Below are 15,142 nucleotides of genomic sequence, written 5' to 3' on the forward strand. Positions count from 1 at the left end.
CTACCCACCATACCGAAACCCGCGAATTTACGTTATGAAAACCGGTTCCTTCAGCCAACCACTTAGAACATGCACGATTTACGAACCTTGGGTTACGAATAAAACCACAGGAATAACACAGAACAACCTCTTTTCGCGCCTTTATTTTACCCCTCTTACTTGCCTCCCGCTCGTCGGCCATTGCCTCTGCCCTAAACGGGGAGTCTAGCATCCACTCCTTGGGTATCCATAATGGAGGAGAGGACTGAAAGGGGGAAAACCAAGCATGGACGCGCCCAGGAAAATACCAAGGAGGATAGGAAGGGAGGCGAAGTAGGAGGGATGAACGCGGCAGCATCCTTGTAAGAAGCTTAGCGGCGGGAAAATTTCGGAAAAATGGCGGCTAGACGTAGCGTAGCTGCCGCAATCTTGCCGCCATTCATCCCTCCTACTTCGCCTCCCTTCCTATCCTCCGTGAAAATACCGCGAAAAAGAGTGTATAACTAGGTAAAAGAAAATTCAAAAACTGGAATCTTTCCGATTCTTCATTATTAACTATTCGACAATAAGGATTTTACCACTTATGACGTCAGAGGGGCAATATATTATAATAAAGAAATATATATAAAGACAGCCAAATAACATTTCCCGGAAATACTGTGTTGCGCAGTGCGCCATTATAAGAGCGTTTGATTTTTGATTTCAAGAGAGAAGTGGGCCGATCCCGGATTTACTGCAATACCAGGCCGACCCGTGGCGGAGGTGGAGCAAGCTCCGACCACTCCGCCGCCGTCCAAAAATAAGTTTAATATCTTGGGCCCCGATGGGACCCGTATCAGATATTAAGCTGATAAGAACAGATACTACACTTTGATCTTAGCCAAAAGGCCGAGAAGCGATAACCCGCTAGGAGCCGTCACTGTTTAACAAAGTAAAAAGAGAGAATTCGAGCATTTCAAATATTTCATAATTACGTCACCGAATGTTGGTCCTGGTGGGAGATGACAACGTTTGTAGCCATCGCGCGAACAAAGGAGAAGACGATATCTTGAATCCGTGAAATAGAGGTACACCGCCAGGCCCGGACTGGCACTTTTGGGGTCATCGGCTAGAGACAGTAGAGTGGGCCACTTTACCGGGCCGTATGGAAAAAAAATCTAAATGGTGGTTTATAGGACCATAAATAACGTATTAAGTGTACTAGATTCTACGTGAAACGTCAAACGCGTTTAAATGACCATTTAGGAAAAATTTATTATAAGCGAATAGAGCGTTCTATAAAAGTGGACCATAACCGGTCACTTTTCATACAGACTATAGAGCTGGTTCAGCAGGACTAACAACTTTTGTTATTCTTTGGTTTAAGAGAATTCGGCTTATGTCCTGTCTTTATATGAATATTTTAGAGACGTACCTTTTAGGAGTTGTAGGAGGCACCCTAGGTGTTGAAGTATGTTTGGGGTTAAGGATATTTTCATGATCTAAGTTTCATCTTAAACACGTGGATTTGGGACTAGTATTTTCTAGAATTTTTCTTATTTGCCATCATACATTTATTACAAAAATCATTTAAAATAAGAAAAAAGGCGCGGAAAGCAAAGCCGGAAATATGTGAAGCCTAGGCTAGCAACTACGCTACTAATAAAAATTGACTGCTCTCAATTTCTTACGGGTTTGCCAGATAAATATATTTCTCTAAGACGAAAAACCGGCCAAACCTTCACCTCCTCCGAACTCCAAAGGGGGAAAGCACACCACACCAATTTTATAGATTCGTAAACGCGCCTTCCCAATCGACCGCCATCACCTTACAGTCTACGGGGAGGGTGATGAAAAAACTGGTTTGGGGGGGGGGGGGGGATGAAATTTCTGCGGTAAAGGGCTTGCTCGTTGGTTGTCTGTACGATAATATCGGCGCCCAGTAAACGTTTCTAAAAAGAGTGTATAGAACGTTCTATTGGAGCCGCATGCAGCCGGTGGCCCTCGGCGATCACCAACCTACCAGGACCTGGCTAGTCGCGGCTTGTCCACCGCTATCAATTACACTCTAGCGGCAACGGCCATATCACGCTGAATACACCGGTTCTCGTCTGATCACCGAAGTTAAGCAGCGTCGAGCGCGGTCAGTACTTGGGAGGGAGACCACCTGGGAACACCGCGTGCCGTTGGCTACTCATTTATTTTCGCGGGATGGGATTTGCGTCTTTTAACAGGAAAATACCTTCATCCTATCATTTTGACGCTGCTTTTTTATGCAATTAAAAGTTCGCCCAGACGATAATATTATTTCGGTCAACTCTTGGCCTTTTTTTAACAACTGGCAGCATCTTTCCGTGAATAAAATACATGTTAGTATCAAAATTGAACAAAATAAAATGGCGAGAAAATTGGTTTTCATTTTATTCTACTTAAGGCTTGTACTTAAAATAGTACTAACTTACTTACTTACTTACTTACTTACTTACTTACTTACTTACTAACTAACTAACTAACTAACTAACTAACTAACTAACTAACTAACTAACTAATTAACTAACTAACTAACTAACTAACTAATTAACTAACTAACTAACTAACTAACTAACTAACTAACTAACGTTTATCTCTAAACAAAAACATTTCCGCGGTAAAATCCACTCTGAAATGGCCTTTTCTGGTTTTGGAATGAAGTCCAAAGTTAAAATTTTATTAACAAATTCTAATTGTGAAATATATTTTTTGTTCTAAATTTTAATCTTAAATGTAATTTAAATAGTTGAATCTAAAAAAGGACTTTTGGAAAATGTTTTATAGAAGGTTTTATCATGGGACAGCCGCATGGATTAGGGGAGTAACCCAAAAATACAAAATATCAAAACAAACCACGAAATTAAATAATAAAACGGAGACAGAGATATATTTTTTAAACAAAATAATATAGCTAACTTTTATCTATTAATTGTTTTAGGTGATGTAGTTTATGTAAAATATAAAAATGAACCTTGGCACAATATAAATTTAATGTCATGTTTTATTGATACTTAGAAAAAGTAACAAACATTTCAAAAGTCAGATCTTTGAGATCATTATTAAAAAAATATAACATTTTAAATCCGAACTCCTCTATAAATATTAAAATTATAAATTCCTAATCTACTTTAACAAAAGATATATCATATTAAGTTTAATACTATTAATGTTAGGAATAATCATGACTTTGAGATAAATAGAACAAAAATGTTTAATTCCAAATATAGTTAATTATAGAGCAATATATAATAAATGATTTTGTACTTACCAAAAATAAGCCTTGCCACTTTATATCTTGGTAATGTAGCTGCCGCGGGCGGCGGGCCCCCGGCGGCGACTCACTGTCCACGGAAGACGGGAAGAGAGAAAAAATGGAGAGGGGCTTATTTCGTGTTTTCTCTTTACGCGGAACATCTTGGCTGGAACCCAATGACCTAAAAATGAGGGGCGCGCTGTCTCTACCCACCATACCGAAACCCGCGAATTTACGTTATGAAAACCGGTTCCTTCAGCCAACCACTTAGAACATGCACGATTTACGAACCTTCGGGTTACGAATAAAACCACAGGAATAACACAGAACAACCTCTTTTCGCGCCTTTATTTTACCCCTCTTACTTGCCTCCCGCTCGTCGGCCATTGCCTCTGCCCTAAACGGGGAGTCTAGCATCCACTCCTTGGGTATCCATAATGGAGGAGAGGACTGAAAGGGGGAAAACCAAGCATGGACGCGCCCAGGAAAATACCAAGGAGGATAGGAAGGGAGGCGAAGTAGGAGGGATGAACGCGGCAGCATCCTTGTAAGAAGCTTAGCGGCGGGAAAATTTCGGAAAAATGGCGGCTAGACGTAGCGTAGCTGCCGCAATCTTGCCGCCATTCATCCCTCCTACTTCGCCTCCCTTCCTATCCTCCGTGAAAATACCGCGAAAAAGAGTGTATAACTAGGTAAAAGAAAATTCAAAAACTGGAATCTTTCCGATTCTTCATTATTAACTATTCGACAATAAGGATTTTACCACTTATGACGTCAGAGGGGCAATATATTATAATAAAGAAATATATATAAAGACAGCCAAATAACATTTCCCGGAAATACTGTGTTGCGCAGTGCGCCATTATAAGAGCGTTTGATTTTTGATTTCAAGAGAGAAGTGGGCCGATCCCGGATTTACTGCAATACCAGGCCGACCCGTGGCGGAGGTGGAGCAAGCTCCGACCACTCCGCCGCCGTCCAAAAATAAGTTTAATATCTTGGGCCCCGATGGGACCCGTATCAGATATTAAGCTGATAAGAACAGATACTACACTTTGATCTTAGCCAAAAGGCCGAGAAGCGATAACCCGCTAGGAGCCGTCACTGTTTAACAAAGTAAAAAGAGAGAATTCGAGCATTTCAAATATTTCATAATTACGTCACCGAATGTTGGTCCTGGTGGGAGATGACAACGTTTGTAGCCATCGCGCGAACAAAGGAGAAGACGATATCTTGAATCCGTGAAATAGAGGTACACCGCCAGGCCCGGACTGGCACTTTTGGGGTCATCGGCTAGAGACAGTAGAGTGGGCCACTTTACCGGGCCGTATGGAAAAAAAATCTAAATGGTGGTTTATAGGACCATAAATAACGTATTAAGTGTACTAGATTCTACGTGAAACGTCAAACGCGTTTAAATGACCATTTAGGAAAAATTTATTATAAGCGAATAGAGCGTTCTATAAAAGTGGACCATAACCGGTCACTTTTCATACAGACTATAGAGCTGGTTCAGCAGGACTAACAACTTTTGTTATTCTTTGGTTTAAGAGAATTCGGCTTATGTCCTGTCTTTATATGAATATTTTAGAGACGTACCTTTTAGGAGTTGTAGGAGGCACCCTAGGTGTTGAAGTATGTTTGGGGTTAAGGATATTTTCATCATCTAAGTTTCATCTTAAACACGTGGATTTGGGACTAGTATTTTCTAGAATTTTTCTTATTTGCCATCATACATTTATTACAAAAATCATTTAAAATAAGAAAAAAGGCGCGGAAAGCAAAGCCGGAAATATGTGAAGCCTAGGCTAGCAACTACGCTACTAATAAAAATTGACTGCTCTCAATTTCTTACGGGTTTGCCAGATAAATATATTTCTCTAAGACGAAAAACCGGCCAAACCTTCACCTCCTCCGAACTCCAAAGGGGGAAAGCACACCACACCAATTTTATAGATTCGTAAACGCGCCTTCCCAATCGACCGCCATCACCTTACAGTCTACGGGGAGGGTGATGAAAAAACTGGTTTGGGGGGGGGGGGGGGATGAAATTTCTGCGGTAAAGGGCTTGCTCGTTGGTTGTCTGTACGATAATATCGGCGCCCAGTAAACGTTTCTAAAAAGAGTGTATAGAACGTTCTATTGGAGCCGCATGCAGCCGGTGGCCCTCGGCGATCACCAACCTACCAGGACCTGGCTAGTCGCGGCTTGTCCACCGCTATCAATTACACTCTAGCGGCAACGGCCATATCACGCTGAATACACCGGTTCTCGTCTGATCACCGAAGTTAAGCAGCGTCGAGCGCGGTCAGTACTTGGGAGGGAGACCACCTGGGAACACCGCGTGCCGTTGGCTACTCATTTATTTTCGCGGGATGGGATTTGCGTCTTTTAACAGGAAAATACCTTCATCCTATCATTTTGACGCTGCTTTTTTATGCAATTAAAAGTTCGCCCAGACGATAATATTATTTCGGTCAACTCTTGGCCTTTTTTTAACAACTGGCAGCATCTTTCCGTGAATAAAATACATGTTAGTATCAAAATTGAACAAAATAAAATGGCGAGAAAATTGGTTTTCATTTTATTCTACTTAAGGCTTGTACTTAAAATAGTACTAACTTACTTACTTACTTACTTACTTACTTACTTACTTACTTACTAACTAACTAACTAACTAACTAACTAACTAACTAACTAACTAACTAACTAATTAACTAACTAACTAACTAACTAACTAATTAACTAACTAACTAACTAACTAACTAACTAACTAACTAACGTTTATCTCTAAACAAAAACATTTCCGCGGTAAAATCCACTCTGAAATGGCCTTTTCTGGTTTTGGAATGAAGTCCAAAGTTAAAATTTTATTAACAAATTCTAATTGTGAAATATATTTTTTGTTCTAAATTTTAATCTTAAATGTAATTTAAATAGTTGAATCTAAAAAAGGACTTTTGGAAAATGTTTTATAGAAGGTTTTATCATGGGACAGCCGCATGGATTAGGGGAGTAACCCAAAAATACAAAATATCAAAACAAACCACGAAATTAAATAATAAAACGGAGACAGAGATATATTTTTTAAACAAAATAATATAGCTAACTTTTATCTATTAATTGTTTTAGGTGATGTAGTTTATGTAAAATATAAAAATGAACCTTGGCACAATATAAATTTAATGTCATGTTTTATTGATACTTAGAAAAAGTAACAAACATTTCAAAAGTCAGATCTTTGAGATCATTATTAAAAAAATATAACATTTTAAATCCGAACTCCTCTATAAATATTAAAATTATAAATTCCTAATCTACTTTAACAAAAGATATATCATATTAAGTTTAATACTATTAATGTTAGGAATAATCATGACTTTGAGATAAATAGAACAAAAATGTTTAATTCCAAATATAGTTAATTATAGAGCAATATATAATAAATGATTTTGTACTTACCAAAAATAAGCCTTGCCACTTTATATCTTGGTAATGTAGCTGCCGCGGGCGGCGGGCCCCCGGCGGCGACTCACTGTCCACGGAAGACGGGAAGAGAGAAAAAATGGAGAGGGGCTTATTTCGTGTTTTCTCTTTACGCGGAACATCTTGGCTGGAACCCAATGACCTAAAAATGAGGGGCGCGCTGTCTCTACCCACCATACCGAAACCCGCGAATTTACGTTATGAAAACCGGTTCCTTCAGCCAACCACTTAGAACATGCACGATTTACGAACCTTGGGTTACGAATAAAACCACAGGAATAACACAGAACAACCTCTTTTCGCGCCTTTATTTTACCCCTCTTACTTGCCTCCCGCTCGTCGGCCATTGCCTCTGCCCTAAACGGGGAGTCTAGCATCCACTCCTTGGGTATCCATAATGGAGGAGAGGACTGAAAGGGGGAAAACCAAGCATGGACGCGCCCAGGAAAATACCAAGGAGGATAGGAAGGGAGGCGAAGTAGGAGGGATGAACGCGGCAGCATCCTTGTAAGAAGCTTAGCGGCGGGAAAATTTCGGAAAAATGGCGGCTAGACGTAGCGTAGCTGCCGCAATCTTGCCGCCATTCATCCCTCCTACTTCGCCTCCCTTCCTATCCTCCGTGAAAATACCGCGAAAAAGAGTGTATAACTAGGTAAAAGAAAATTCAAAAACTGGAATCTTTCCGATTCTTCATTATTAACTATTCGACAATAAGGATTTTACCACTTATGACGTCAGAGGGGCAATATATTATAATAAAGAAATATATATAAAGACAGCCAAATAACATTTCCCGGAAATACTGTGTTGCGCAGTGCGCCATTATAAGAGCGTTTGATTTTTGATTTCAAGAGAGAAGTGGGCCGATCCCGGATTTACTGCAATACCAGGCCGACCCGTGGCGGAGGTGGAGCAAGCTCCGACCACTCCGCCGCCGTCCAAAAATAAGTTTAATATCTTGGGCCCCGATGGGACCCGTATCAGATATTAAGCTGATAAGAACAGATACTACACTTTGATCTTAGCCAAAAGGCCGAGAAGCGATAACCCGCTAGGAGCCGTCACTGTTTAACAAAGTAAAAAGAGAGAATTCGAGCATTTCAAATATTTCATAATTACGTCACCGAATGTTGGTCCTGGTGGGAGATGACAACGTTTGTAGCCATCGCGCGAACAAAGGAGAAGACGATATCTTGAATCCGTGAAATAGAGGTACACCGCCAGGCCCGGACTGGCACTTTTGGGGTCATCGGCTAGAGACAGTAGAGTGGGCCACTTTACCGGGCCGTATGGAAAAAAAATCTAAATGGTGGTTTATAGGACCATAAATAACGTATTAAGTGTACTAGATTCTACGTGAAACGTCAAACGCGTTTAAATGACCATTTAGGAAAAATTTATTATAAGCGAATAGAGCGTTCTATAAAAGTGGACCATAACCGGTCACTTTTCATACAGACTATAGAGCTGGTTCAGCAGGACTAACAACTTTTGTTATTCTTTGGTTTAAGAGAATTCGGCTTATGTCCTGTCTTTATATGAATATTTTAGAGACGTACCTTTTAGGAGTTGTAGGAGGCACCCTAGGTGTTGAAGTATGTTTGGGGTTAAGGATATTTTCATGATCTAAGTTTCATCTTAAACACGTGGATTTGGGACTAGTATTTTCTAGAATTTTTCTTATTTGCCATCATACATTTATTACAAAAATCATTTAAAATAAGAAAAAAGGCGCGGAAAGCAAAGCCGGAAATATGTGAAGCCTAGGCTAGCAACTACGCTACTAATAAAAATTGACTGCTCTCAATTTCTTACGGGTTTGCCAGATAAATATATTTCTCTAAGACGAAAAACCGGCCAAACCTTCACCTCCTCCGAACTCCAAAGGGGGAAAGCACACCACACCAATTTTATAGATTCGTAAACGCGCCTTCCCAATCGACCGCCATCACCTTACAGTCTACGGGGAGGGTGATGAAAAAACTGGTTTGGGGGGGGGGGGGGATGAAATTTCTGCGGTAAAGGGCTTGCTCGTTGGTTGTCTGTACGATAATATCGGCGCCCAGTAAACGTTTCTAAAAAGAGTGTATAGAACGTTCTATTGGAGCCGCATGCAGCCGGTGGCCCTCGGCGATCACCAACCTACCAGGACCTGGCTAGTCGCGGCTTGTCCACCGCTATCAATTACACTCTAGCGGCAACGGCCATATCACGCTGAATACACCGGTTCTCGTCTGATCACCGAAGTTAAGCAGCGTCGAGCGCGGTCAGTACTTGGGAGGGAGACCACCTGGGAACACCGCGTGCCGTTGGCTACTCATTTATTTTCGCGGGATGGGATTTGCGTCTTTTAACAGGAAAATACCTTCATCCTATCATTTTGACGCTGCTTTTTTATGCAATTAAAAGTTCGCCCAGACGATAATATTATTTCGGTCAACTCTTGGCCTTTTTTTAACAACTGGCAGCATCTTTCCGTGAATAAAATACATGTTAGTATCAAAATTGAACAAAATAAAATGGCGAGAAAATTGGTTTTCATTTTATTCTACTTAAGGCTTGTACTTAAAATAGTACTAACTTACTTACTTACTTACTTACTTACTTACTTACTTACTTACTAACTAACTAACTAACTAACTAACTAACTAACTAACTAACTAACTAACTAACTAATTAACTAACTAACTAACTAACTAACTAATTAACTAACTAACTAACTAACTAACTAACTAACTAACTAACGTTTATCTCTAAACAAAAACATTTCCGCGGTAAAATCCACTCTGAAATGGCCTTTTCTGGTTTTGGAATGAAGTCCAAAGTTAAAATTTTATTAACAAATTCTAATTGTGAAATATATTTTTTGTTCTAAATTTTAATCTTAAATGTAATTTAAATAGTTGAATCTAAAAAAGGACTTTTGGAAAATGTTTTATAGAAGGTTTTATCATGGGACAGCCGCATGGATTAGGGGAGTAACCCAAAAATACAAAATATCAAAACAAACCACGAAATTAAATAATAAAACGGAGACAGAGATATATTTTTTAAACAAAATAATATAGCTAACTTTTATCTATTAATTGTTTTAGGTGATGTAGTTTATGTAAAATATAAAAATGAACCTTGGCACAATATAAATTTAATGTCATGTTTTATTGATACTTAGAAAAAGTAACAAACATTTCAAAAGTCAGATCTTTGAGATCATTATTAAAAAAATATAACATTTTAAATCCGAACTCCTCTATAAATATTAAAATTATAAATTCCTAATCTACTTTAACAAAAGATATATCATATTAAGTTTAATACTATTAATGTTAGGAATAATCATGACTTTGAGATAAATAGAACAAAAATGTTTAATTCCAAATATAGTTAATTATAGAGCAATATATAATAAATGATTTTGTACTTACCAAAAATAAGCCTTGCCACTTTATATCTTGGTAATGTAGCTGCCGCGGGCGGCGGGCCCCCGGCGGCGACTCACTGTCCACGGAAGACGGGAAGAGAGAAAAAATGGAGAGGGGCTTATTTCGTGTTTTCTCTTTACGCGGAACATCTTGGCTGGAACCCAATGACCTAAAAATGAGGGGCGCGCTGTCTCTACCCACCATACCGAAACCCGCGAATTTACGTTATGAAAACCGGTTCCTTCAGCCAACCACTTAGAACATGCACGATTTACGAACCTTGGGTTACGAATAAAACCACAGGAATAACACAGAACAACCTCTTTTCGCGCCTTTATTTTACCCCTCTTACTTGCCTCCCGCTCGTCGGCCATTGCCTCTGCCCTAAACGGGGAGTCTAGCATCCACTCCTTGGGTATCCATAATGGAGGAGAGGACTGAAAGGGGGAAAACCAAGCATGGACGCGCCCAGGAAAATACCAAGGAGGATAGGAAGGGAGGCGAAGTAGGAGGGATGAACGCGGCAGCATCCTTGTAAGAAGCTTAGCGGCGGGAAAATTTCGGAAAAATGGCGGCTAGACGTAGCGTAGCTGCCGCAATCTTGCCGCCATTCATCCCTCCTACTTCGCCTCCCTTCCTATCCTCCGTGAAAATACCGCGAAAAAGAGTGTATAACTAGGTAAAAGAAAATTCAAAAACTGGAATCTTTCCGATTCTTCATTATTAACTATTCGACAATAAGGATTTTACCACTTATGACGTCAGAGGGGCAATATATTATAATAAAGAAATATATATAAAGACAGCCAAATAACATTTCCCGGAAATACTGTGTTGCGCAGTGCGCCATTATAAGAGCGTTTGATTTTTGATTTCAAGAGAGAAGTGGGCCGATCCCGGATTTACTGCAATACCAGGCCGACCCGTGGCGGAGGTGGAGCAAGCTCCGACCACTCCGCCGCCGTCCAAAAATAAGTTTAATATCTTGGGCCCCGATGGGACCCGTATCAGATATTAAGCTGATAAGAACAGATACTACACTTTGATCTTAGCCAAAAGGCCGAGAAGCGATAACCCGCTAGGAGCCGTCACTGTTTAACAAAGTAAAAAGAGAGAATTCGAGCATTTCAAATATTTCATAATTACGTCACCGAATGTTGGTCCTGGTGGGAGATGACAACGTTTGTAGCCATCGCGCGAACAAAGGAGAAGACGATATCTTGAATCCGTGAAATAGAGGTACACCGCCAGGCCCGGACTGGCACTTTTGGGGTCATCGGCTAGAGACAGTAGAGTGGGCCACTTTACCGGGCCGTATGGAAAAAAAATCTAAATGGTGGTTTATAGGACCATAAATAACGTATTAAGTGTACTAGATTCTACGTGAAACGTCAAACGCGTTTAAATGACCATTTAGGAAAAATTTATTATAAGCGAATAGAGCGTTCTATAAAAGTGGACCATAACCGGTCACTTTTCATACAGACTATAGAGCTGGTTCAGCAGGACTAACAACTTTTGTTATTCTTTGGTTTAAGAGAATTCGGCTTATGTCCTGTCTTTATATGAATATTTTAGAGACGTACCTTTTAGGAGTTGTAGGAGGCACCCTAGGTGTTGAAGTATGTTTGGGGTTAAGGATATTTTCATGATCTAAGTTTCATCTTAAACACGTGGATTTGGGACTAGTATTTTCTAGAATTTTTCTTATTTGCCATCATACATTTATTACAAAAATCATTTAAAATAAGAAAAAAGGCGCGGAAAGCAAAGCCGGAAATATGTGAAGCCTAGGCTAGCAACTACGCTACTAATAAAAATTGACTGCTCTCAATTTCTTACGGGTTTGCCAGATAAATATATTTCTCTAAGACGAAAAACCGGCCAAACCTTCACCTCCTCCGAACTCCAAAGGGGGAAAGCACACCACACCAATTTTATAGATTCGTAAACGCGCCTTCCCAATCGACCGCCATCACCTTACAGTCTACGGGGAGGGTGATGAAAAAACTGGTTTGGGGGGGGGGGGGGGATGAAATTTCTGCGGTAAAGGGCTTGCTCGTTGGTTGTCTGTACGATAATATCGGCGCCCAGTAAACGTTTCTAAAAAGAGTGTATAGAACGTTCTATTGGAGCCGCATGCAGCCGGTGGCCCTCGGCGATCACCAACCTACCAGGACCTGGCTAGTCGCGGCTTGTCCACCGCTATCAATTACACTCTAGCGGCAACGGCCATATCACGCTGAATACACCGGTTCTCGTCTGATCACCGAAGTTAAGCAGCGTCGAGCGCGGTCAGTACTTGGGAGGGAGACCACCTGGGAACACCGCGTGCCGTTGGCTACTCATTTATTTTCGCGGGATGGGATTTGCGTCTTTTAACAGGAAAATACCTTCATCCTATCATTTTGACGCTGCTTTTTTATGCAATTAAAAGTTCGCCCAGACGATAATATTATTTCGGTCAACTCTTGGCCTTTTTTTAACAACTGGCAGCATCTTTCCGTGAATAAAATACATGTTAGTATCAAAATTGAACAAAATAAAATGGCGAGAAAATTGGTTTTCATTTTATTCTACTTAAGGCTTGTACTTAAAATAGTACTAACTTACTTACTTACTTACTTACTTACTTACTTACTTACTTACTAACTAACTAACTAACTAACTAACTAACTAACTAACTAACTAACTAACTAATTAACTAACTAACTAACTAACTAACTAATTAACTAACTAACTAACTAACTAACTAACTAACTAACTAACGTTTATCTCTAAACAAAAACATTTCCGCGGTAAAATCCACTCTGAAATGGCCTTTTCTGGTTTTGGAATGAAGTCCAAAGTTAAAATTTTATTAACAAATTCTAATTGTGAAATATATTTTTTGTTCTAAATTTTAATCTTAAATGTAATTTAAATAGTTGAATCTAAAAAAGGACTTTTGGAAAATGTTTTATAGAAGGTTTTATCATGGGACAGCCGCATGGATTAGGGGAGTAACCCAAAAATACAAAATATCAAAACAAACCACGAAATTAAATAATAAAACGGAGACAGAGATATATTTTTTAAACAAAATAATATAGCTAACTTTTATCTATTAATTGTTTTAGGTGATGTAGTTTATGTAAAATATAAAAATGAACCTTGGCACAATATAAATTTAATGTCATGTTTTATTGATACTTAGAAAAAGTAACAAACATTTCAAAAGTCAGATCTTTGAGATCATTATTAAAAAAATATAACATTTTAAATCCGAACTCCTCTATAAATATTAAAATTATAAATTCCTAATCTACTTTAACAAAAGATATATCATATTAAGTTTAATACTATTAATGTTAGGAATAATCATGACTTTGAGATAAATAGAACAAAAATGTTTAATTCCAAATATAGTTAATTATAGAGCAATATATAATAAATGATTTTGTACTTACCAAAAATAAGCCTTGCCACTTTATATCTTGGTAATGTAGCTGCCGCGGGCGGCGGGCCCCCGGCGGCGACTCACTGTCCACGGAAGACGGGAAGAGAGAAAAAATGGAGAGGGGCTTATTTCGTGTTTTCTCTTTACGCGGAACATCTTGGCTGGAACCCAATGACCTAAAAATGAGGGGCGCGCTGTCTCTACCCACCATACCGAAACCCGCGAATTTACGTTATGAAAACCGGTTCCTTCAGCCAACCACTTAGAACATGCACGATTTACGAACCTTGGGTTACGAATAAAACCACAGGAATAACACAGAACAACCTCTTTTCGCGCCTTTATTTTACCCCTCTTACTTGCCTCCCGCTCGTCGGCCATTGCCTCTGCCCTAAACGGGGAGTCTAGCATCCACTCCTTGGGTATCCATAATGGAGGAGAGGACTGAAAGGGGGAAAACCAAGCATGGACGCGCCCAGGAAAATACCAAGGAGGATAGGAAGGGAGGCGAAGTAGGAGGGATGAACGCGGCAGCATCCTTGTAAGAAGCTTAGCGGCGGGAAAATTTCGGAAAAATGGCGGCTAGACGTAGCGTAGCTGCCGCAATCTTGCCGCCATTCATCCCTCCTACTTCGCCTCCCTTCCTATCCTCCGTGAAAATACCGCGAAAAAGAGTGTATAACTAGGTAAAAGAAAATTCAAAAACTGGAATCTTTCCGATTCTTCATTATTAACTATTCGACAATAAGGATTTTACCACTTATGACGTCAGAGGGGCAATATATTATAATAAAGAAATATATATAAAGACAGCCAAATAACATTTCCCGGAAATACTGTGTTGCGCAGTGCGCCATTATAAGAGCGTTTGATTTTTGATTTCAAGAGAGAAGTGGGCCGATCCCGGATTTACTGCAATACCAGGCCGACCCGTGGCGGAGGTGGAGCAAGCTCCGACCACTCCGCCGCCGTCCAAAAATAAGTTTAATATCTTGGGCCCCGATGGGACCCGTATCAGATATTAAGCTGATAAGAACAGATACTACACTTTGATCTTAGCCAAAAGGCCGAGAAGCGATAACCCGCTAGGAGCCGTCACTGTTTAACAAAGTAAAAAGAGAGAATTCGAGCATTTCAAATATTTCATAATTACGTCACCGAATGTTGGTCCTGGTGGGAGATGACAACGTTTGTAGCCATCGCGCGAACAAAGGAGAAGACGATATCTTGAATCCGTGAAATAGAGGTACACCGCCAGGCCCGGACTGGCACTTTTGGGGTCATCGGCTAGAGACAGTAGAGTGGGCCACTTTACCGGGCCGTATGGAAAAAAAATCTAAATGGTGGTTTATAGGACCATAAATAACGTATTAAGTGTACTAGATTCTACGTGAAACGTCAAACGCGTTTAAATGACCATTTAGGAAAAATTTATTATAAGCGAATAGAGCGTTCTATAAAAGTGGACCATAACCGGTCACTTTTCATACAGACTATAGAGCTGGTTCAGCAGGACTAACAACTTTTGTTATTCTTTGGTTTAAGAGAATTCGG

The 15,142-nt window shown here is 39.9% G+C and overlaps 9 non-coding genes across 9 annotated transcripts; 4 read left to right on the forward strand and 5 right to left on the reverse strand.

The window, feature by feature from the left end:
• Positions 1–687: 687 nt before the first annotated feature.
• On the reverse strand, positions 688–879 carry LOC149920994 (U2 spliceosomal RNA). The gene has a single exon (XR_016477653.1). It is a non-coding gene; the product is annotated as a U2 spliceosomal RNA (small nuclear RNA).
• Positions 880–2,031: 1,152 nt separating this feature from the next.
• Positions 2,032–2,150, forward strand: LOC149920995 (5S ribosomal RNA). The gene has a single exon (XR_016477567.1). It is a non-coding gene; the product is annotated as a 5S ribosomal RNA (ribosomal RNA).
• A 1,984-nt stretch (positions 2,151–4,134) lies between these two features.
• On the reverse strand, positions 4,135–4,326 carry LOC149920996 (U2 spliceosomal RNA). Its single transcript, XR_016477654.1, has one exon. It is a non-coding gene; the product is annotated as a U2 spliceosomal RNA (small nuclear RNA).
• Positions 4,327–5,478: 1,152 nt separating this feature from the next.
• Positions 5,479–5,597, forward strand: LOC149920997 (5S ribosomal RNA). The gene has a single exon (XR_016477568.1). It is a non-coding gene; the product is annotated as a 5S ribosomal RNA (ribosomal RNA).
• A 1,983-nt stretch (positions 5,598–7,580) lies between these two features.
• On the reverse strand, positions 7,581–7,772 carry LOC149920998 (U2 spliceosomal RNA). The gene has a single exon (XR_016477655.1). It is a non-coding gene; the product is annotated as a U2 spliceosomal RNA (small nuclear RNA).
• A 1,151-nt stretch (positions 7,773–8,923) lies between these two features.
• On the forward strand, positions 8,924–9,042 carry LOC149920999 (5S ribosomal RNA). The gene has a single exon (XR_016477569.1). It is a non-coding gene; the product is annotated as a 5S ribosomal RNA (ribosomal RNA).
• Positions 9,043–11,029: 1,987 nt separating this feature from the next.
• Positions 11,030–11,221, reverse strand: LOC149921000 (U2 spliceosomal RNA). Its single transcript, XR_016477656.1, has one exon. It is a non-coding gene; the product is annotated as a U2 spliceosomal RNA (small nuclear RNA).
• Positions 11,222–12,373: 1,152 nt separating this feature from the next.
• Positions 12,374–12,492, forward strand: LOC149921001 (5S ribosomal RNA). The gene has a single exon (XR_016477570.1). It is a non-coding gene; the product is annotated as a 5S ribosomal RNA (ribosomal RNA).
• A 1,983-nt stretch (positions 12,493–14,475) lies between these two features.
• LOC149921002 (U2 spliceosomal RNA) lies at positions 14,476–14,667 on the reverse strand. Its single transcript, XR_016477657.1, has one exon. It is a non-coding gene; the product is annotated as a U2 spliceosomal RNA (small nuclear RNA).
• Between the last annotated feature and the right edge of the window lie 475 nt (positions 14,668–15,142).

Source organism: Leiobunum rupestre (assembly GCF_980474605.1).
Source record: "Leiobunum rupestre chromosome 9 unlocalized genomic scaffold, qqLeiRupe1.1.hap1 SUPER_9_unloc_1, whole genome shotgun sequence".
Classification (NCBI taxonomy): Eukaryota; Metazoa; Arthropoda; class Arachnida; order Opiliones; family Sclerosomatidae; genus Leiobunum; species Leiobunum rupestre.